The 23,074-nt window shown below is 26.9% G+C and overlaps 1 protein-coding gene and 1 long non-coding RNA gene across 4 annotated transcripts in view; one reads left to right on the top strand and one right to left on the bottom strand.

The window, feature by feature from the left end:
• The window catches only part of LOC118447407 (zwei Ig domain protein zig-8-like), a 187,546-nt gene that overhangs the window by 53,547 nt on the left and 110,925 nt on the right, over positions 1-23,074 (top strand). The window lies entirely within an intron of this gene.
• On the bottom strand, positions 5,667-6,810 carry LOC118447410 (uncharacterized). Of its 2 annotated transcripts, XR_004839870.2 has the most exons (3): positions 6,676-6,810; positions 6,458-6,554; positions 5,667-6,346 (listed from the first exon to the last, which is right to left on the bottom strand). It is a non-coding gene; the product is annotated as an uncharacterized LOC118447410 (long non-coding RNA). The 2 variants fall into 2 exon arrangements; XR_014983352.1 differs by having other exon boundaries at positions 5,667-6,554.

The following is a 23,074-nucleotide window of genomic DNA, read 5'->3' as shown; positions in this document are numbered from 1 at the left end:
ATATAAATGAATTAATTTAATTTGAATAATACAAATTTTATTTTCTATTTTTTTTTTGTTATCTTTATTCTAGTAGTTAATTAATTAATTAATTAATTAATGGAATTATTAAAATTATCAAGTAAGATAATTATGTTTTAAGATTGTAATTAATATTTTGCAGAAAACTTTTAAATCGTTTCTTGTGACTAAAATTTCAGATGAAAGAAACACACTTTCAGAATTAAATTTTTTTTAATCTGGCCAATGATATCGCGGATCAATTTTTTGATAGAAAAAGTTCCGATAAAAGGCAATGAAAATTAATCGGTCGAAATTCTATTACGTAATTCAGATCTCGAATTTTATCAAAAAATAAAAACTTGACGTAACTGTACATAATCAGATAATAATCTAAAATAAAAATCGTAGATAACGATTATATAATCGTTATCAAAAATTTTCTATTTTTATTAACAGATAGAATAATAAAACTACGAATAGAAAAGATTTATATTAAAATTTAATTTCATATTAGCGATCAATTCGCTCGTTTTTTTATTCTAAATTTAAAAGTTTCCAAACATATATTTATGTATATAATTATATAATAATTGACAAAAATTACATTTTCTGACGAACTATATTAAAATAAACATAAACGAGAGTAAGACTCATTGTCACGGTCCTTACGATTTTTTATTATTATAATTTTATATAATTTTCGTAAAAATTTCACACATCTTTACCGTAAACGAAATCGAGTTGTTAAGAGCAACCAAATGTATAATTCGTAAAATGTACACACAGACAGACATACACACACACACAGAGAGAGAACGAGAGAGGGATACATACAGTTACAATAATTTATTATGACAAGCTTATAATAATGAAAATTCAATTGTCGATTCTCCAAGATAATATCTACAAAAATCTTGTACATTTTGATCAAACAACGAGTTAAAAAGTAAATAAAATATTCAAAGGTCGGATTCGTGAAAATAAACGTCAGGAGTCATCGAAGATACATATTGTTTTCATTTTCCCTCCATTTTTTTTTCATGATTATACATTTATACATTACTTCCGTGGACACATACTTACGTACACATATATACGTACATATACATATGTATATGTGTATGTATATATATATATGTATGTATGTATGTATTTTATTCGCAATTCAGTATGGAATAAAGTAATAAGAAATATTGAAGTAGGTTAAGGAGAAACGCGTGAATCTTCTTTGTTTATAAAAGTCACGGACTAACAGTTAGTCAAGGATGAAATATTGTACATTTACATATATATCTATCATGTGTGTGTCTATAGATATGTACAGTTATATATACATACATACATACATATATATATATATATATATATACATACATACATAGATATATATACATAGTGTGATGTTTCTCTATGTATATGTGTGTATGTGTGTGTTGTGTTTGTGTGTATGTTCACTGTAAATAGCTCGTATTCGTCCTTACAGCTTATGAGAAGAGTTACGTGATAAAATCTACGAATGTATACAAAGGTAACGTGTTTATTTGGATATGTACACGTAGAACAAAGGATTCCCCAAGAGTATGGTATAAAGAATGTTTATATTAACGAATAATCTCATTTTCGTTTGTTTATTTTCGTTAGTAAATAATGCGAAAAATAGATCGACGAAATAAAAACAAATGTTAACCGGTATATCACCGATGATACGACTTGACTATGTTTGTTTGTTTCAAGATAGAGAGAGAAAATTATGATATTATACATGTTAATTAGAATATTTGTGAGAAATCTATATAAAGGACGATTATTTCTTTTATAATATTATTATCTTTTATTATCGATACGTTTTATGTTACTTATTTTATTTTTGTTTTTTTTTTTTTTTTTTTTTTTTTTATTTCTCATATATAAATTAAACAATATTAATAATTTACTAGATGATATTCTTAATATATATATATATATATATGTATGTATGTATGCATATATAATATATATATATATAATGAAGTTGAATCGAAGAATTTAGTTTTACGAGAATGAAAAACAGTTTTACATAATGAGAACGAAGTAATTTTATTACTAGACACATTTTCTAATTCTTTCTTTAATTCTCTCTTTATCTCGTCCGAGTTGAAAGTCTCAAAGCGTAGGAGGATTCCCAAGTGATCATGGTACGTCGCTATTGTTCGTATATTTTCCCCCTTTCCTTTCTTTTCTATTCTTTTGTTTTTCTTTTATCTCCTTTTCCTTTTCTTTTCTTCTTCATCCGCCATAATCCGAAAGAGGTTTAAATCTAAATGAATTCGTCGTTTTTCCATAAAATATAGGAAAGATTCGCGAACTATAAGCTGTAACTGTCTCGTTGGATGTCTCCATGCGTTCAGGGGCGTATTTAACGTAAGGCGCATTAAGACGGAAAACTTGGACATTGCTCTCTACGGGGTCGTCACATTTTAAAATCTTACTTCTGACCTTATCACTTTATGAACAATAATATAAGGAACAGTGTAGAAATAGAAAAAAAAAGTGATATAAAAGAATAGTTCTTTTTTTTTCTTTTTTTTTTTTTCTTTAAACCACGTATAGTATTATATTTGTTATTATATTTGTTAAAATCAATGCTAAGGAAAAGAGAAAGTGTTCTTTGTGTTACCATTTTTTTCTTTTCTTTTTTATTTAAATTTGAATCGATATTTCTTTTTTTAATGCGAATATATATATATATATATATATATATATATATATATATCAATGCTGTGTTCCCTTTTTTGGTTTATTAAAATTAATTGTTACGGAAATGTAGATTTTTATTTTCGATAAAATAATTAAAAAAAAAAAGAAAGAGAGAGAGAGAGAGAGAGAGAGAGAGAGAAAGAAAAAAGAAACAAAATACCTTCGTGAGCGAAATCACGATATTTGATATAATTATATGGAAGTAAGCGTGTAACGAGACTTGCTTTAATTATGTGAAACTTTTAGAATGAAATTTCGAATTTTACAAAAAATATTTTAGATTATTCGCAATTCAATAATAACGTGATAAATTATCTGATAGGAAGAACAAAAAAGAATAAAAAAAAAAGAGAAATTTTTCGTATTTATTAATAAATCAATAAATCGCATTGAATATTATTAATTAAAAGTTAATTTCGATTAATAAATGAAACGTTATGTTTATTTATATCGTAAAATTCATTGTATAGTTTTTTTTCTTTTTTTCTTTTTTTCTTTTCTTGTTTTTTTTTTTTTTTTTTTTTTTTTTTGAACGCTCTTAAGCGATTACGAAAAGGAGTCATGGAATTTATCTAATTAAAAATCATCGAGCATGTCACAAATGGATTTTGATGCGCCTCAGGTATGTTCTAAAGGGATTTGTACTTATTATGAGACTAACGAAAGAGAACAAACATTTCATTCAACGACAGCTTCTGGTATTATGAGAAAATCTGGTATTAATGTTTTACGAATAGATTGTTTGTTCCAATTTCGTGGATTTCAATGGATTTAACCGAGGAAAGTGAATTTTATTTTATATAACAATTTACGTATAAAAATCTATATATATATATATATAAAGATTTCTCTTATTTTCATTTGTCAGGATTCAACTAATTTATTTTTATTTCCTCTAATATTTTTCTATTTCATCTTAAAATCATGAATTATGAAAGATTATTCGATAATATTTATTTTCTCAGAAAGAAAAGGATTATTTCTTAAATATTAATTATATTGAAATATTTTTCGAAATGAAAAATTTCATTATTATTTATTCTTACATTAATTGCAATAACTTAATTGGTTCATTCACTTTTAAAGCGAACTATATTATAAGCCAGGTTAAATATATTTTCGTTAAATTTGTCTTCCATTTCTGATCAAAATATCTTTCAAATGTTTTCGAGTATAAAGAAAGAAAGAAAGAAAGAAAGAAAGAAAGAAAAAAAATATATAAACAAGGAAAGAAAAAGAAAAAAAAAATATTTACGACACGAGCGATACTTGAATCCGAGCCAGTGCGAGTGCTTCATATTGCCTACTTCGCTAAAGTCACTAATAGCAAACTAAATAAACATTACATAGTATACAAACTAACCTTTAAAACTTTGTAATAAACAACGATACGTTTTTTCTTCTCCATGTTTTCTTTTTTCCCGTTTTCTTCATTTCCTTTTTTCTCTTTCTTGTACTTTTTCTTTGTTTTTCTTTTTTTGTTTTTTTTTGTTGACAACATTTTATTTTAAAGACTTTCTATGTCAAAGAAAACATTGCCTCTTTGTCACGGTTACATTCCTTTTTAATGCCAGAATTATATGTTTTACAAGTAGAAAAAATTTTATATATTTTTATAATGCTTTCAATTAAAAAATTATATATATATATATATATATTAAAACATATTTTATTTCAGTAGTTTTCTTTTTAATTTTTTTTTTTATATTCATGAACGAATATTTTTTTCTACGTTTTAGATATTTTCCAAAATAACAGACTCCGACATATATCCGATTTTAACATAGCAAGTCTTAACAACCTGATTAAAATTGAGAGCTAATTTAAAATATTATCTACATTACGTATATTCTACGTTGTATTAGTAAAGATTAAAAAAAAAAAATGTATAAAAAATAATAGTTATAATGATAAAGTCAACTTTGTTATTTGCAAGATCATAGATCGATGCATGCTCGTAAGGATATTTTATTCGCGAGTATTTTTATTTTTGTACAATCTAAAAACGAATATTCTAAACAAGAAATCTAAACAATTTATCCGAACAATTCTTTACTTTGATAAAATCTGTTACGCAATTGTAAAATAGCTATTTCTTCAGACCATTTTCTGACTTTTATTTTATTTGAAGTTCTCGAAATAAAATATTTTGCAAAACAATTAATTGTTTTTAGATTTATTTATTTATCTTTCCCATAACAAGAAAAACATATCGATGATCAATCAGCGAATTTTCATTTTTCTTCATATCAATTTCATATTATTAAAATTAATTAATAACTAATTATATAAGTGAAAATCGATAAGGAAGAAAATAAAATCGATGATAGACGCAAATTAATGGAATTAAAAAGAAAAGCTAGTATCCTGAACTGGTGATAACGAATGTAATAAGGATAGAAAAAAAAAAAAGAAAAAAGAAATAGAAAAGAAGGTATGTATTTACGATAAGAGAAGATAAGAAACGAAAATAAAAGGAGAAACGGCTAATTAGTATGTACCATTCTGATCGCAGAAACTTTTCGTAACAGTAACATTAAAGTTACGACCAATCGCTTAACTCGATTCAGACTCCGTAAAAGTAGCCGTAAAAGTAACAGTAACGGTTGAAATATTCAACGTGTTGAAATTCTATTGCTACGGTTCTTAAGGATAACCAATCGGATTGCAAGAATTGTTTTGACGTCATTGTTAACGAGCGATAAAACGTAAATATCTGTGAACAAGCTCCATTATCATAGAAATTTAAATGATTATCCGATTAATTTTTTAACTCATCGAAAGATAATAATATACAATGAGCGTAAAAATTATTCGTACAGCAATGAATTTGAACAAAAATTTTGTAGAACTTTGTTTACTACAAAAAAATTTTGACAAAAAAAATATATATATATATATATTCTTAAAAATCTGTAAAACGAATGTTATTAAAAAAGAATTATTTATTTATATTTGTAATGAAAATATTAACAAATTTTCAAAAATTAACAGAAAATGTACGGGGTAATAATTATTCGTACATTTCTACGTTTACAAGAAAAAAAAAAAAAATATTACATATTTTAATACATAAACGTAACAAAAAAGTTTTAACATTAGAAATTATTTTTTCTTCGACATAAACCCATAAGTATTTGGGGAGAATTAACATTCAAGTCTTGGAGATTATGTATGGTATTTTTCATTATTATAATTTGATACTTCATACAAGATTCATTGTCGCATATTGTAAGCGAGTTTTAGATTATTATCTTGTAAAATGATATATAATTGTCCTGTAATCCAATTTTATTTGTATTACCTTGAAGATGTTGTTTTAAAATATTTAATATTAATTGTTATGTTATCATCAATAAAATAGAAAAATTCAAATATTTTTGCATTTATTCAATTTCGAACTGTAATCGAGTTTCTTTCATGATTTACGGACGTTTAGAAATAGTTTTACATATATTCAGTATTTTTTTCTTTCCAAATAGCATATCATCCATTCGATATAAATATGTTAAATATACTTTCATCAGTAAATATAATAATGATTTCAATACTTCATAGGAATATTGATTTAATCTTTCGAAAATTCTAATCATTTCTACGTACTGTACTATTGAACATATTAAAATTAAGATTATTTTTAAGTTTAATAGTTATGTTTATTACATTTTATTTAGATTTTGTTTTACTTTTGAAATTATTCATCGTCTAATATACTCACTTATTTTGCATTTACTTTCTATCGATTATTTTTTTTTTAAAGAGTTTTGATCTCCATATTTTTCAATAATTCCTTAATTCGTAGACCATGATCTCATCTATAATTTTATAAATTTCACTTAATGTTTTGCATTTATTAGTAATTTTATAAGAATTTTTAATAAGTAAATTTATAAGAATTTTCTTTTTTTCTTTAATGGTTTCCTTGTCTTTACGTACCATTTTATAATTATCATTGTTGATTATATATAAATCTGGAACACTATTTGTATCGGCGAGGTCTCCAGACATACTGATTCTAAATGTATTGACATAAAATGTATTATCTTGTATTTATCTTATGTACAATGTCACGAATCAAGGACTATACGAATATATTATTACGTATACATTTTTTGCTAATTCTTGAAAGTCGTTAATATTTTCATAACAAGTATAAGTAAATAATTATTTTTTGATAACATTCGTTTTAAGAATTTTTAAATATATTTTTTGTTAACATTTTTTTTTTGTAATAAAAAAAGTTCTACAAAGTTTTTGTTTAAATTTACTGTTGTGTGAATATTTCTTTACACTCACTGTATCTAATAAAGAAATATAATCGACGAAAATTGACAAATTTACTTCTAAATTTTGCAAAATATTTCTCTTTTTTTTTTTTTTTTTTTGAATATATTCTTTCTTTCTCTATTATTATAAATAAATAAATAAATAATACAAGGATGTATATGACGTGTATAATATTTAAATATATACTTTTTTCCACTTCTTTATCTTCTTCTTCGTTTTCTTATCATTATTCCTATTATTATATTATACTATTATATATTATTATTATTATTATTATTATTATTATTATTATTATTATTATTATTATTATTATTATTATTATAGTTGTAATAATAATAAATATAAAATAGATTAGCGTAATAGAGAAAAAAAATAGTTTGTCTGGTTGATTTATCTCATATACAATAGAATGTGAAAATTAACTCATACTATGATTTTTATTAAAATAATGTACTATAATGCGTATAAGTATTCAATTTATTATCATTTTTCCTTGCGTTTAGAAAATCCGAACAAGATTTTACACATACAAACAAACAAGTAATCGATTATAATAATTGACGGAAAAAAATACATACACACACTGATCTATTGTGTATAGAAAAATTGATAGTGGTGATAGAAGGTTCGTTACATTGTTCGCAGATCTCAAAAGACTATACCAAACTTATTTATCACGGTATATGTCAAAAACAGCAGTTTACACCAAAAATGAATCCAAACGTAATTTTTCATACATTTTTATGAACGTTGTTATATTTTAAAGGTGAAGATTTAAACGAGAAATTGAATTTTTCAAATTTTCAAAATAGTTTCGTTATATTTAGAAAAAAAACTGTATCAAAAAATATTATTTTTATTTTTTCTCACGTTCGACAATAATTCATGCATAAAGAAAAAGATTCTTTCAAAATTTGAAAGATCTAATTCTTCGTTTAAAAGTTTATTCTTGAAATGAGATTTTGTTCATTAAAATTTGATCAAGAATTGTGTTGATATAATCATTATAAAATCAGGGCTGATAAATAATTAATTTTAAATCAATATTAACAAATAAGATATTTTATGCAAAATTATATATAATAATAATAATAATAATAATAATAATAATAATAATAATATTAATAATACTTATTTTTACGTAGAAGGAAAATTATATGCATAAGAATTATGCATAAGAAGAAATTATAATGAAATCTTTCATAATAAAAAATTAATTGTAATATTAATTGTAGAAACGTGTTACGTTAATCACTTTTGGAGCACTTTTAAAGAAATTGGAATATATTCTCGTGAAATTTACCTCCAATTTGTAGTTGAGATTTTAAATATTCGAATAAAAGAAAATCTATATATATATATATATATATATATATATATATATATATATATATATAGATTTATATATATATATATATATATATATAGATTTATATATATATATGGTACAAGTGGGTGCTTTAACTCGGGTCAGTAACGTACGAGCACTTCACATTGCTTAATTGTGTTAAACCCATTGATAGCAAATGCAATACAAAACCACATGTAAAATTTTATAATGACCCGCGATACGTTTTTTCTTTTTTTCAATGTTATTTCAATTGTCAACGTTTTATTTCAAAGACATTTTACGTCAAAAAAAAACATTATCTCTTTGTTTTATTCATATTCTTTTTTTTTTTTTTTACATTAAAATTATATTTTACGATATTTATGATATCATATAATATTTTATTTAGAATTCTATTTAGAAAAGGAAAACTTCTACGTACGCTTGTAATGCTTTCAACTCAAAACATTAGATACAGATATTTTATATAATAATACTTTTGTAATACATATTGACATTAAATTTTTACGTATTTCTTTTGTCTAATTAATATTTTAAGAAAATCATATGAGATAAGATTTTTAAATATATCTAATCGGTTTTGAATATATTAGAAAATAAAACAAAGATAAAATATTCAGAAAAATTGAAGATTAATGTAAATTAATTAAACAGTGGATTGTATTTGTAAATGAATATATGTATATATTTTTTTTATTTTTTTAATATTATTATTATTATTATTATTATTATTATATATTATCTATATCGATCACATTCTGTTTTTGACATTTTACGGAGAGAAATTTATAGATTTTGATATATGTTTATTATGTTTTTAAAAACAAAAAATATATATAAGTATATTATATATATTTTATTTGAATAAATTTCTGTAATATTTATAGACATATTAAATTATCTGTATTTCTTTTGTTTTTTATTCTTTTAGGAAAATTATATGAGATAAGATTTTTAAATATATCAGTCGTTTTTAATAATATTAAAAAATGAAATATGTAGTAAAGTTGAAGATATTTAAATTAATTAAACAGTAGATTGCATTTATAGATTATATACATATATATATATATATATTTATTATTATTATTATTATATATATAATAATAATAAATAATAATAATAATAATAATAATAATAATATATAATAATAATAATAATATATATATGTACAAACATATAAGTATTATTTTTTATTTCGACCACATACTTTTTTTTTGGATATTTTACGAAAAAGAAAACTTTTGTTTGTAGTCCTTTCAATTAAAAAAATGATATACATATCTTACACATGTTTTATCTGTTAAAGATAAACGTTAAACTAATAGACATTTTTTTTTGTTCAATTATTATTTTAGGCAAATCACGTCACAAAATTTTAAGATATAATTTTTATCGGACATTTTTAACAATATTAGAAAACGAAGAAAAAAGAAACTAACGATTTATACAATTCGTGTATAGGTAAGGACATATTAGAAAAATAAATGAAAGAAATTAACGTAACGTGTTTCCTGATAGATCATTCTTGATATATCATTCGTGCACTGATTATTATGCTTTTACAATATTTTTTTTTATCTATGTTTACGAATTTCTTCGGAAGTTCTTTCGTAACTGTTTGTAAATGGCGCGGGAATTGATTCGTAAGGATTCATACTCGCGTTACAGCGATTAAATTATACATATCAATTTAACGTCATTTAAAGATTTATCATTGCAATAATACAATATATGTATTATTACGTTAAATTTTGATAACAGAAGAAACAATATTTCGATATAATTGTATAAAATTTAATGTGCGCATTAGGCAATTGTATTGTACATAAGGACGATTTATATATAAATTTTGATATATAGATCTTCATAGTTCGATGATAGAATGTTTGTTTTCGAAAAGCGAAAGATCATCCCAGGTTTGAATCCCACCCTCCCCCCCCCCTCTTCCTTCAGTCTAGGCAAAAACTTTGTTGTGTCAGCTCTTTGAATTTTTTCTCTTATCTTTTCTCTTCTCAGACGTATTATTCTTCTCTATATTTATTATCATCTTGTATTTTCACCTTTCCTTTCTAAATAAAAGGTCAACAAAAAAAAAAAAAAATGGATTATTTCCATATTTTGTGGTTTGTGTTTGGATTAGTTGGATGGACTTTTTTCTTCCCCTCTCCTTTCTTTCTGATTTTCCTTTCTTTCTGTCCCTTTTCTTCCTTTATTTCAGTTTTATAAATTCCTCAAAAAACTAATCCATTTCCATGCTAATCGATAAAGTCTAATAAATCAGACCTGGTTTTTTTTTTTTTTGTTTTCTTGTCCGAATGAAAGCTTTAATTAGGATAAGAAATGTTTTATCGCATTTCTATAATATACTAAAATATTATTTGTTTATTTATATGTGATATCTTCCTTTCAGTTTTGATTTTAAGAATTAAATGAGTTACGCTTAAAATCTCAAACAACTTAAAGGACTGTGATATAATCCTTTGATCTCTATCATCAAAAAGTTTTCTCACTCATTGATACAGTCAACTCAATTCTCATATCACCGTGTCAAGGGTTAATAGAGGAATGCTTACAGGAGGTGGGAGGAAGACGAACAACAGTTTCTCTTTCTTATTCCTTTCCTTATTGAAAGACGGACAGAGAGAGAGAGAGAGAGAGAGAGGGGGGTGGTCCGTTCGCTGCTAATGAACGGGACAAATCTCCTTCCTTAAAATTTGGAAAGTTTGAAGATGGATCCCTTTCATCTCAAATTGACTTTATGTCGGATTTAGAAGTGCGAGAATATGCCGATGAAGAAGACTTCAGCCGAAAGTATCCTCCTCAAGGTAGCTCAGTTATGAATGGAACAGTTAGGTGTCCGAAAATAAATTAAATTAACAATCAAACGAAGATCCAATTTTTTCTTTCTTTCTTTCTTTTCTTTTTTTTTTTTTTTTGGTTTCTGTTTTCCTCTTCTTCTTTCGTTTTTTTTCCTTTTTTTTCAGTTTAATTTCTTCTTTTTTCTTTCTTTCTTCTTTTTTTTTTCATTGCTACGATACACCACTCGAACGAATTTAAATTGCTTTAGCATTTAATGAAATAAGTTTATTCCGTATATTCATTTATAAATAATCATTCACTGAATGGACTTTGATAGGATTTCTTTTTTGTTTTCTTTTTTTGTTGTGTTTTTTTTTCTCTTTTTTTTTTTTTTCGTTTTTTCTCTATTTTTTGCTCGATTCTTCCAAAATTATTTCCAATGGATTTTCTTTTCCTTTTTGTTTACTTATTCAACAGACGATATTCACAAATGGATCTTTCTTTATGTAGTACTTTCACTTTTCATTAAGTACATATTTCCAGATATGTACTTATTAAACATTACATACATTACTTATAGACACTTCATTAAGTGTATGTAATGTTTTTATATAAATTTATACTTTTGAAAGTACATACATATGCTTCACATTTATTATTTTGTTTTGATTTTTTCTTTTCTTTTCTTTTTTTTTTTTTTCTTTCTCGAAATTACATTCAATCAGGCAATCTTGTATATTCAAGATTTTTATTTTATTTATTATCATAGCAAAGGTATAATAGCTTGGAAAACCAGAATAAATTAATCTTCACAAGGGACAATATCTCTGAACAATAATCGAAATCGAATATGTATTCTATGAGCCTTTTCGAGCATATCTGCATTTTAGAATTTCCATATTTTCAAATATCCCAATTTTCAAATCCATCTTCTTCGAAAGTTGATATTTAATTACATGAATATTTGCTTGGTAAATTTCTCGTATAATTATTCGAACGATCAAAAACTTATAAAACGAGAATATGACGGAAATATAATTTTTTTTTTTATTGAAAATGATTTTTAAAAAAATGCTTCGATTTATTTCCTTTTGTCCTTTTATACGAAAATAATGATCTTCTCTTTTTTAACGGGAATTTAAAAAACAATTTCGTATTATCCGAAATGGGTCAAGTGCTTATTTGATGGCGGCACGATTCGCCATGTCACAGTATACCTATGGACATTTGTGGTATTTGTTGTTAATGTCTTACCCAAGGACATCGTACCACGTCCAGTAGACTGCCGCTCTTGGTCCGCGACTGCATATGCAGTTACCTCCTATAATTAGGAGGCGTTCCACCATCCGCCACCTGTGGACGCGTCCGATAGCAGTTAAGAGCTCTGCTTACGATTTTCAATGTCAGCTTGAAATCGACGGATTATTTTTTGATAAAGTTTCATAATTTATGAAGGAGGAAGAAAAAAGTGTGTTCTGTCTTATGGTAATAACAAACATTTTGCAAAAATCAAAATACAGTATATATCTTCTATTACTAAAAACAAAACTTGTTCATTTATAGATTTCAGATTTTCGTAGATTCGATGATGGACATTTGTTTCGGAAAAAAAGAAAGATAGCAGGTTCGAATTTCGTTCTAGACAAACTTTCTTGTCAGGTTCCAAAGTTTTCTACTTCTAAAGGAATTTTCTACATCCTCTTGTACATTTGCAACTTTACTTTCTTTCCCGATGAAAGGCGAAAAAATAACTTTACTTCCATTTGTAGTCCGTTGGTTCATTGAATTTCAATTTTTATGGATTTTTATTCCTTCGTCCAATTATTATTCCTTGAAATTCGTTATTCCAGGTTAGACAATAAGACTCGTCAGATAAGAGTTCTTACCATAATGAGAGTTTTAATTAAGGTTATGAAATAAGTGTAAAACAATTTCGCGTTAAGTTAAATGAGTGGGCTTTCATTCCACGTGATGTGTCACATATATAAATTTCAAAATCTCTCTATGGTTATGATAAACATCATATTCTTCTAGTTCCCCCATGATGCAGAAGAATTTATGAGTAACCATTGTCCTGTATCAAGGATTTCCCATCAAGAATACTTAGAGAAGGGGAGAAGAAGATATATAACATATCTTCTTTCTTTTCTCATTGTGAACGTTACGTCGTAAGGGGTGTAATCACAAGAACGTTTCCTGATACGAGTCTCGCAGCGGAACAATGATGATAGTCGATTTGCACGAAGAATCTTAACCCGTCTCTTTCGAATCGTCAGAATTATAGACTCACTGTTCATGATGAATAAAAGCGACGGGGCACTAGGTTACGATATCGTTGATTGCCTTCAGCAAAATACTGTTCGCTCCATTTCCACAAATTAATGGGAGAACGCGCGATCTTTTAAAGAATCTCGTTGAATTTGTGACATAGATGCGCGATAATAAATACTGCGCAAATTGAAATTATCACAATATATTTGTTGAACTAATTGTTATGAATACACTCTTGTGTATGTATGACATGTAATTAGTTGTGTTGCTGCCATTTAAATTGTGCTGAATTCCTTCGATTCCAGGCATAATCATTGATATTGGTGAGACTTGATTGATTTATCGATGAGTGTGAATGGTTTGATGAAATTGTCCGTAGATTTCTCTTGAATCATCCACGAAGACATTAACGAATTAGAAAAGGGAAATAAAAAGAAAGGAGTTTAAATAAAAAGTCCCGAGAAACGGGAAAAGAATATTCTTATTGGTCGAAAGTGTGTTAGGATAGATTCGTTCGAAACGTTTGATCCTTTGTTCTGATGATCGTTTAGATCTATGACAGTTTGCATTGATATTTAAAAGTTATCTATAGACATTTGTAGTATATGTTGTCAATATCATACGCAAGGATATCACGTTGCGTCGGGTATACTACTTTACGATTGTCAATGTCTATTTGAAATCAATGGATTATTTTTTGATCAAATTTCATTATTTATAGAGAAGAAGGAGAAAGATTATTTCATCTTGTAATAATAATAAATGTAGAAAATATCTTCTGTCGTTGAGAAAAAAATTTCTTCATAAATACATTTCAGCATAGATCTTCGTAGATCGATGATAGGGCGTTTGTTTTGAAAAAAAAAAAAGAAAAATTCCTGGGTTTGAATCCCGGTCTAGGCAAACTTTGTATGTGGTTCCGAAGTTTTCTCCTTGTTAATCATATTCTCTATATTATCATTTCGCATATTTGCGACTTTCACTTTCTTTCTAAATAAAAGATCAAAAAAATGATTTTATTTTCATATTTGTGGTTGTTGGTTGATTCCGTGATTTCTTTTTCTATTTCTTGTTTCTCTCCTTCCCTTTTTTTTTTTTTTTTTTTTTTTAATTCCTTGAAGCTAGTCATTCGACGTTCAGTCAATAAAGCTAATCAAGCAAGACTTCTCTTATCCTAACGAAAACTTTTAATTAGGATAAGATAAAAAGTTTGACGCATTTGTATAGTACTTAGTTGCTGCTATTGAAGTCTTTTTTAGTCTTAATTTTAAGATTAAAAAGGTCAAACTTCAAATATCAAATCATCTATGATTGTGTTAGTACAAAGGTCTCCAAATTTCTCAATCCCTTAACGTAGATGTCCTTATACTTTCGTGTCAATGGGGAATAGGAATGCTTGATGAAGAAAAAGAAGAAGATGAACAACAAATCTTCTATTGAGAGAGAGAGAGAGAGAGAGAGAGAGAGAGAGAGAGAGCGAGGATCTAACATTCGTTGATGACAAACTTTCTTTTAGAACTTGGAAAGTAGAAGACGGAACCTTTCACTTAAGATTGAGTTTGAAGTTTGTTAGTGCGTAGAAGTGCGAGTATGCTAATGAAGAAAACTTGAACCGAAAGTTTCCTAGATAGGTCAATTGCGAATAGAGCAATCACTCGAAAATAAATTAACATATGAACGAAGACTCAATCTTTTCCTTTTTTTTGTTTCTTTTTCTTTTTTTTTTTTTATTTTTGTTCTCCTCTTTTTATTTTCTTCTTTTTCCTTTCTTTTTTTCAGTTTCATTATCCTTTTTTGTTTTCAATGCTACGATAATAACTCGAACGAAACTCGTTCGAATTTATATTACTTTAGCATTTAACGAAAAATGTCTATTCTGTATATTGATTTATAAATAATCATTCACTGATAGGGCTTTGATAGGTTTTCTTTTTTGTTTTTTTTTGTTGTTGTTGTTGTTTTTTTTCTTTTTTTGTTTTTTTTTTTCTATCGTTTGCTCGACTCTTCCAGATGGTTTCCGACGAATTCCTTTCTTTTTTTTTTTATTTACCTTATACAATAGACGATATTCATAAATGGATTTTTCTTTATGTAATATGTACACTTTTCATTAAATACGTATTTTCAGGTATATATTTATTAAACATTACATACATTACTTCATAAATGCATATGATGTTTTAACGTAAATTTATACTATTAAAAATACACATACATACGCTTTACATTTATTATTTTGTTTTGATCTTTTCTTTTTTCTTTTTTTTTTTCTCGAAATTACATTCAATCAGGCAATTTTGTATATTCACGATTTCTATTTTATTTATTATCATTGCAGAGGTATAATAGCTTCGAAAATCAGAATAAATTAATCTTCACAAAGAAATAATCTCTCTGAATAGTAATCGAACTCGATATGAATTGTACGAGCATTTTCAGTACATCTACATTTTGCAAATTTGTTGCTGGAAGATTCCCCAGGGCTTGCTATATATGTGTATGTGTGTGTGTGTGTGTGTGTGATAAGCCGATTGGTAAAAATTGAACAAAGAAATAGAAGTACAAGACAGATGGGTCGATAGAAGGTGATTTGTTTTTTTCAAGGTGCGTATAGTTATGGAAAGAAAAGTGATGCTGAGATATTAGACGAAAGAGGAAGTGTATGAGAGAGTCTTAAGAAAATAAGCGAGTGTGTTAATAGTTTCTGGTCAAAAAAAGAATCATAGTATTTCCATGTCCAAACAAGACCAACATTCTGTTTATGTATTTAATTTTTATTCTTTTGTTATTTTTCGTAATAGATATCAATTGTTTGTATTTTTATTAATCTCGGCTATCTTAATACTCAATAACATTTATACACGATAAATACTCACAGATTTTTAGAAGGGCCATTATCAAAGTAAATACGCGATTCAGTGTGTTTTTTGTAAAATTTTATTCGATTTGGACGAAAACCCTCTGTCCGTTGCGTGAAAAAATTTCTACAATATTTGTTATGTGCGAAATTAAAGGATGCAATTAAAGTGCACGAGAAATTTAGCCACGACCAGAAACAAAAGCGGACTAATTGATAGACTGATGATTTAGATGTATCTCGTAAAAAAAAAAAAAAAAACGAATTAGATGATTCATCTGTTCAAGAGAATGGTGTCGTTGTTAGTGGCAATCCTAAGCTCATGACGTCGAACATACCAGAAGATCTGCGTCGGTCGAGAGTGATTAGATTTTCAGGAAGCTTAAATTCGTAAAAAGTAAGAGATACCTACTTTACAGAGAATTGCAATTGATGAAAAGGGAACAAACGATGTTATCGACTTACACTACTAGTGTTGAAGATATTGGAAGGATGAGTAACGTGACGGCGAATGTTAACATAGAGGGTGTTAATGAATTGTTGTGAGAGTTCGACGGGCTTGATAATTCATTCTGGAAATGAGAACAATAGTTAAACCTTGAACGAAGTTCATACAATTTAGACGACCACATTACGAAGATGATGATAATGCAGAGATTAAAGGAGCAAGCTTTCAACTGATTCCATTCAAAATCGAAACATGTCAGTTTGAGTGTCGAAAATCTTCTTCAACGTATGAGAATGATGTATGATTATTGCCATAGTAAACTACCTCTGAGGAAGGAATTTGAGACACGAGGATATATGAATGAAACGTTCAGCAATTATTATCACGAGAAAATTGTACTCGCGAACTGTGCCTTGATATCTGAAGATAAAATAATCTATTATCTTATCGATGAGAAGCCGAATGTGCATCTCTAGGATCAGACACGAGTGTCACAATTTGAGTTGGTTGAAGCGTTTGGAAAAATCAATCTGTACCCTAGGAAGTCGTTTGATCATACTTCGAAGGACATAAAGATATCAGATGTTAAGATGGGAATATCGAGAACAGGAACGACCTTGGAACACGTAACCAGAAGGTATTATAATTGCGAGGAGGTTGGCCATAATTTTCCATAATGCCGAAACTCGAGGCCATTAAAAGGAGTTTGTTATTATTTTCCTGATCCGTCGATCATCATATCAAGGATTACCCGAAAAAAGGGAAGTTTTTTGCGTCGTCTTCGACATCGATCTCTGTCTCTGCTTCTCCTTTAAATTCGACAAATTTGGTACAAGCAACGTTTCATCGGCCATACAAGATATACATAGCATTTACTGCGGTCGATGAGAATGACGACAGCTGTAGGTATGTGTTCAACGTGATAGTTGATCCCGGATCACCAATACGTATGATCGGACAAAGCTATGTACCGAAGAATGTAAAATTGTCGGCCGTAGGAAAAGGTCACGATTTCTGTGGGATCAATGATTCCAAGGTGCGGGTTTTAGGATATTTCAAGATTGATATCAGCATTTTCGAAATCGAAATGAGGATGAAATTTCGTGTCGTACCGGATAATACCATAATTCGCATCATTTTGTTCAGGAGGGATTTTTCGTCAAATCCATCCGTAAAGAAAAGAAAAATTATTTAGGTCATGAGAGCCAATTCTGAGATTTCAGAGAATGAAATTGATTGTTCCCATAATGAGTTATTAAATATAGATTATTTCGATAAACCAATGAAAATTAACCTAGAAAGAAATGAAAGAATGAAAATTAAACTAGATTAGACTAATCCGTATATTTCGACTCAGCGAGACAGAGCGAATTAAACATCTGTACGACTTTGAGTATGAATCAAAAATTAATTCGAATATTTTTAAAATACGAGCAATCGATCTTTTTCCAATCGAGACGTATCATAAGTGATTGAGGCTTACCTCTGAATCGTTTAAAGATTTCTCAAAGATCGAAATGTTCGATCATGTGTTCATTGTTGTAGGTATTTAGCGTGTGAATGAGTAATACAACGATGAAAATTAAGGTTTAATATCTATACGAGAAAAAGCTTTGGAAAAATAGTAAAAGCAAAGCATGTTCGAACGAACATTATTATAATAAAAAAGTCATCTCGTATTGTGTCAAAGATATAATGATAATAAAGAACATAAATGCTACCGTATGGGTGTATGAAAAATGGATCCCTAAATACATCGTATGAAGTTAAGAAAGTGTTGGATATCGATCGATATGTCATCGAAGATATTGACGGGTTTTAAATAATTCAAATACTGTATATGCGCATAGTAAGCTCGAATCAGATGAAAGGATATATTTGATCATAGCCGAGGCGAAAGAAAAATCTCTAGGTCTTAATTTAATCGTATTATCTTTCTGTACATTTTATTTTTGTATTTAGAGTAAAGTATTTTTTTAGAAAACTATTCATTTTATATATATATATATATATATAATACCTTAGTTTTATTGTCGGTAAGCCTTATATTGAAAATTTCAAATTTCAAAGTAAGATTTGTTTTCTATTGTATAATCATCGTTGATCGAGAATGACCAAAAATGTCAGAATGGCTGAAATAAAAGGTTTCAGAGTTCACTGTGTGTGTGTGTGTGTGTGTGTTATGTGAGATATTTCGATTGAACGGAAAAATGGAAAGTTCCAGAGCTAACTAATTGTGTATGTGTGTGTGTGTGTGTATGTGTGTGTGTATGTGTGTGTGAGGTAAGCCGATTGGTAATTGAACAAAGAAATGAAAATTTTTAGTTTTGAGTAGTTGTGTAAGAGACAAATTGATCGACAGAGCCTGATTTGTTTTTTTCGAAGTGCGTATGTTTATAGAAAGAAAAGAGGAGGTGAGATATTGGGAAAGAGAGAGAGAGAGAGAGAAAGAGAGAAAGAGGAATAAAAGAGGGCAAAGTGTATGAAAGAATCTGAAAAAAAATAAGCGAATGAGTTAGTAGTCTTTGGCCAAAGAAGAGTTGTAATATTTCCGCATTCGAAAAGATCAACATTCTGTATATGTTGTATATTATTATTCTTTTGTTATTTTTCATAATAAATATCAATTGTTTTTATTTTTATTAATCACGATTATCTCTGAACTAATGCTCACAATTTTCATATTTTCATATATTCCAATTTCCATAAGCATCATCTTCATAAGCTGATATTTAATTACATGAATATTTGCTTGGTAAATTTCTCGTATAATTATTCGAACGATCAAAAACTTATAAAACGAGAATATGACGGAAATATAATTTTTTTTTTTATTGAAAATGATTTTTAAAAAAATGCTTCGATTTATTTCCTTTTGTTCTTTTATACGAAAATAATGATCTTCTCTTTTTTAACGGGAATTTAAAAAACAATTTCGTATTATCCGAAATGGGTCAAGTGCTTATTTGATGGCGGCACGATTCGCCATGTCACAGTATACCTATGGACATTTGTGGTATTTGTTGTTAATGTCTTACCCAAGGACATCGTACCACGTCCAGTAAACTGCCGCTCTTGGTCCGCGACTGCATATGCAGTTACCTCCTATAACTAGAAGACATTCCACTATCCGCCACCTGTGGACGCGTCCGATAGCAGTTAAGAGCTCTGCTTACGATTTTCAATGTTACCTTGAAATCGACGGATTATTTTTTAACGAAGAGAATGAGTTTTAAGTTTTGCGACAATAAGAAATATTTCCCAAAAATGAAAATGCAAACAGACATTTGCACTTGAGTAGAAACTTTTACATTTTTCATTTAATTCGAACGTAGAAACGTTCTACATTTGAAAAAGATTTTTTGAATTTTGACGATAGACTCTGAATGTTTCCTCTTTGTAACTCAAAGATTTGGGAAAATGAAGGGTTAAAAGATGGTGGAAGAATTTTGTCCAATAGTTGGTTTTATAGCGATGGTGGTAATAATGAGATTTAAGATTTAGCCATAGTTGAGTTGAAGTAATATTATGTATGTGTATTAGTGTGGACGCGTTCGTACAAAATGCAATTTTGCATATGTACGTAATTTTTGTTTAACGATAATCATGAGAATGATAATAATAACAATTATTATTTTAATACATTAACAAATGGAATAATAAAATTATGGATAAAGAAAATTTATATTAAAGGATTCTGATCAATTATTGATTGCGTTGTCTTAACTGGAGTAGTATGATTTAAGATTTAGAACAAGTTGGGATAGGGATTATATGCGTTTGATTGTACGTCTGGATGTACTATTGTACGAGATGCAGTAATTTTACAATTATAATAATAATGACATTGATGATTATAATGATGATTATAAACGAATTAATTATCATATTATAATAATAATAATAATAATAATAATAATAGCGTGGATAGTGTAGTGAACTATGATATATAGTAATATAACATATAGTAAGAGAAAAAGAAAATTAGATGTTTGAAAATCAGTATCATCCTAATATAAACTTACATTACAATTATTTTGATCACTTCAGTTAATTTTTCTGGATTTTAATTGAATTATAGTATCAATTAAATGCTGTAATTTTTTTTTTTTTTTTTTTTTTTTTTTTAGCAAAGGTCCGCCTAAGGAATAAACTTTTTCATAACTTTTCAAAATGTACGCAGTTTTTGTTCGCTCGAATTTTTTATAAAAAAATATTATTAAATTTATATATCACACTTTGTAATTATAATATTTCCAAATACATATATAAATTGTAGTTAGTTACTAGATATAATTTTAGATATTGAAATATTTGAATTGAACAAAGTTATGAATGATAATTTTTTTTCCTTCTTCCTCATGCAGTTCCAAGCATTGATAATATAATTATTGAATTCAGGTAGAATCAATTGACTTTTTCTCCTCTCTAACATTCAATACTTCAACTATCAGTATATTAAACTCAGCGAATCGAAAGATTCAGAAAATCGAAATTTAAAATTACATTTTTCGAAGGTTTTGGAAAAGAATTTTTGGAATTTGTTAGAAATAGAAGTGGCTAAGATTAACTTACGGATAATCAAAATCTAGATATAGTATATAACAATAGTTTTCCAAAAGTCTGTTCGTATTGTTCGTATATGTAACGTATATATGATCAGTAAAAACGTTTCAGTGACGTAAAATATGCGTCAAAATTTTTGAGTTAACGGTAAAGATAAGTACTTGAACGAATGATGTCAGGTCTGTTTGGTCAATAGGTTTATACATTATCGATAGACAATTTCTCGGAAAAAAAAACTTTTGATTTATTTAGATTGAATCGTTGAGTTAAAGAATTCTGTAATAATAAATATTAAACAAAATTACTAACACTTTTTCAATTTTCTCTTTCATTGATATTCCCCCGTGTTCCTTCTATATTTTTTTTTTTTTTTTTTTTTTTTTTTTTCTATATAAACCCTCGTCAGTTATATGAGTATACATATATCTTTGTACCTAAGTGCTTTATTATAGAAAAGGAGTATTTAATATTTAGAAGGTGTCTTTGTAAGTGTCCCTTGATAAGCGGTATGGCCATATTGACCTTTAGTCGACAACTGTGCGCAGTTGATCGATGACAATGACGTGTCTCCTTCTTTGAAAGCTATAATTTTCTTCCTGTATTGCTCTCTCACTTTTTCGAGCACTGCTCTAACTCAATTTTTAATATACCTAACATTAATATGCTTCGTTGTATTCTGTTTTACGAGAAATCCAATTCTGATGATTTACAATATTTATTAAGCTGTTCGCTTAATTAACAAAATATTTTTACGATTTTGAAATTTGTTAATAAATAAATGTCGATTAAATGTCAATCGAATTGTTTTGATGGAAGAGAAGTAAAGGAGATCAAATATGTTTATTTAAATCTGATGAATTTAATTTTTAAAATTATGTTTTATTGTACTGTTATATTATGTATTATATATGTATTATATATAACACACGAAATGTTCAACTAAATAATTAATTATTATTTTTTACTTCTTTTCATAGGATGTGTGTGATGTAAATATAAATGTTAGAATGCGATTAGAACGTTATAAATAAATAAATCTAATAATAAAGAAATTTACGATCTTAAGTAATGCTTTTGGATTTTGAAGAAATTAAAATGTTTTCTATTTTTCGTAATTTCTTCAAAAATTGCGAAATATTTCGTTAAATATATCGAAAAATTTTGATTGAATATGAAAATATTTCAGATAAAAGTTAGATCTTTTTTCTTTTCTTTTTGTTTCTCTTTTTTTTTTTTTTCTTTTCTTCAGATAGAATATGCTGCCTCATCGTATCTGCCAATTACGAAATTACGATCATTATAGTATGTATGGAAAGAAGGGACATGACCATTATGGCGGAAAAAAATAAATAGCCATAAGAAAAATAAATCAATTTATAAATTATAACTTATAAATGAACAAAGATATATACGGAAATACTTTCTTCAAATTATTTCTCAGTATATTATAAAAAATAAAAACAAAAATAGTTTCTAATAATAAATTTCTATACAATAGGAAAATCTAAAAATAGATTTCTAAACAATAGATTTCTATATAATAAAGTAAATCTTTGTAATATCCTTGAAACTTTACACCGAACAAAAAATACAAAATTTCCGTTTGAATATATATATTTTCTATAATAACAAGTATCAAGCCATGCGATCTAGATATTTTATAATCGACTTTTATATATGAAATATTAATTTTCATTAAATTATTCAATTGTTATATTATATTTATTAAAATATTCTATTTATGATGTTTATA

This window comes from Vespa mandarinia, chromosome 20, assembly GCF_050613455.1.
Source record: "Vespa mandarinia isolate Hongniang chromosome 20, ASM5061345v1, whole genome shotgun sequence".
Classification (NCBI taxonomy): domain Eukaryota; kingdom Metazoa; phylum Arthropoda; class Insecta; order Hymenoptera; family Vespidae; genus Vespa; species Vespa mandarinia.
Note: the sequence above shows the minus strand (reverse complement) of the source record. Positions and strands in the feature narration are given on the sequence as shown.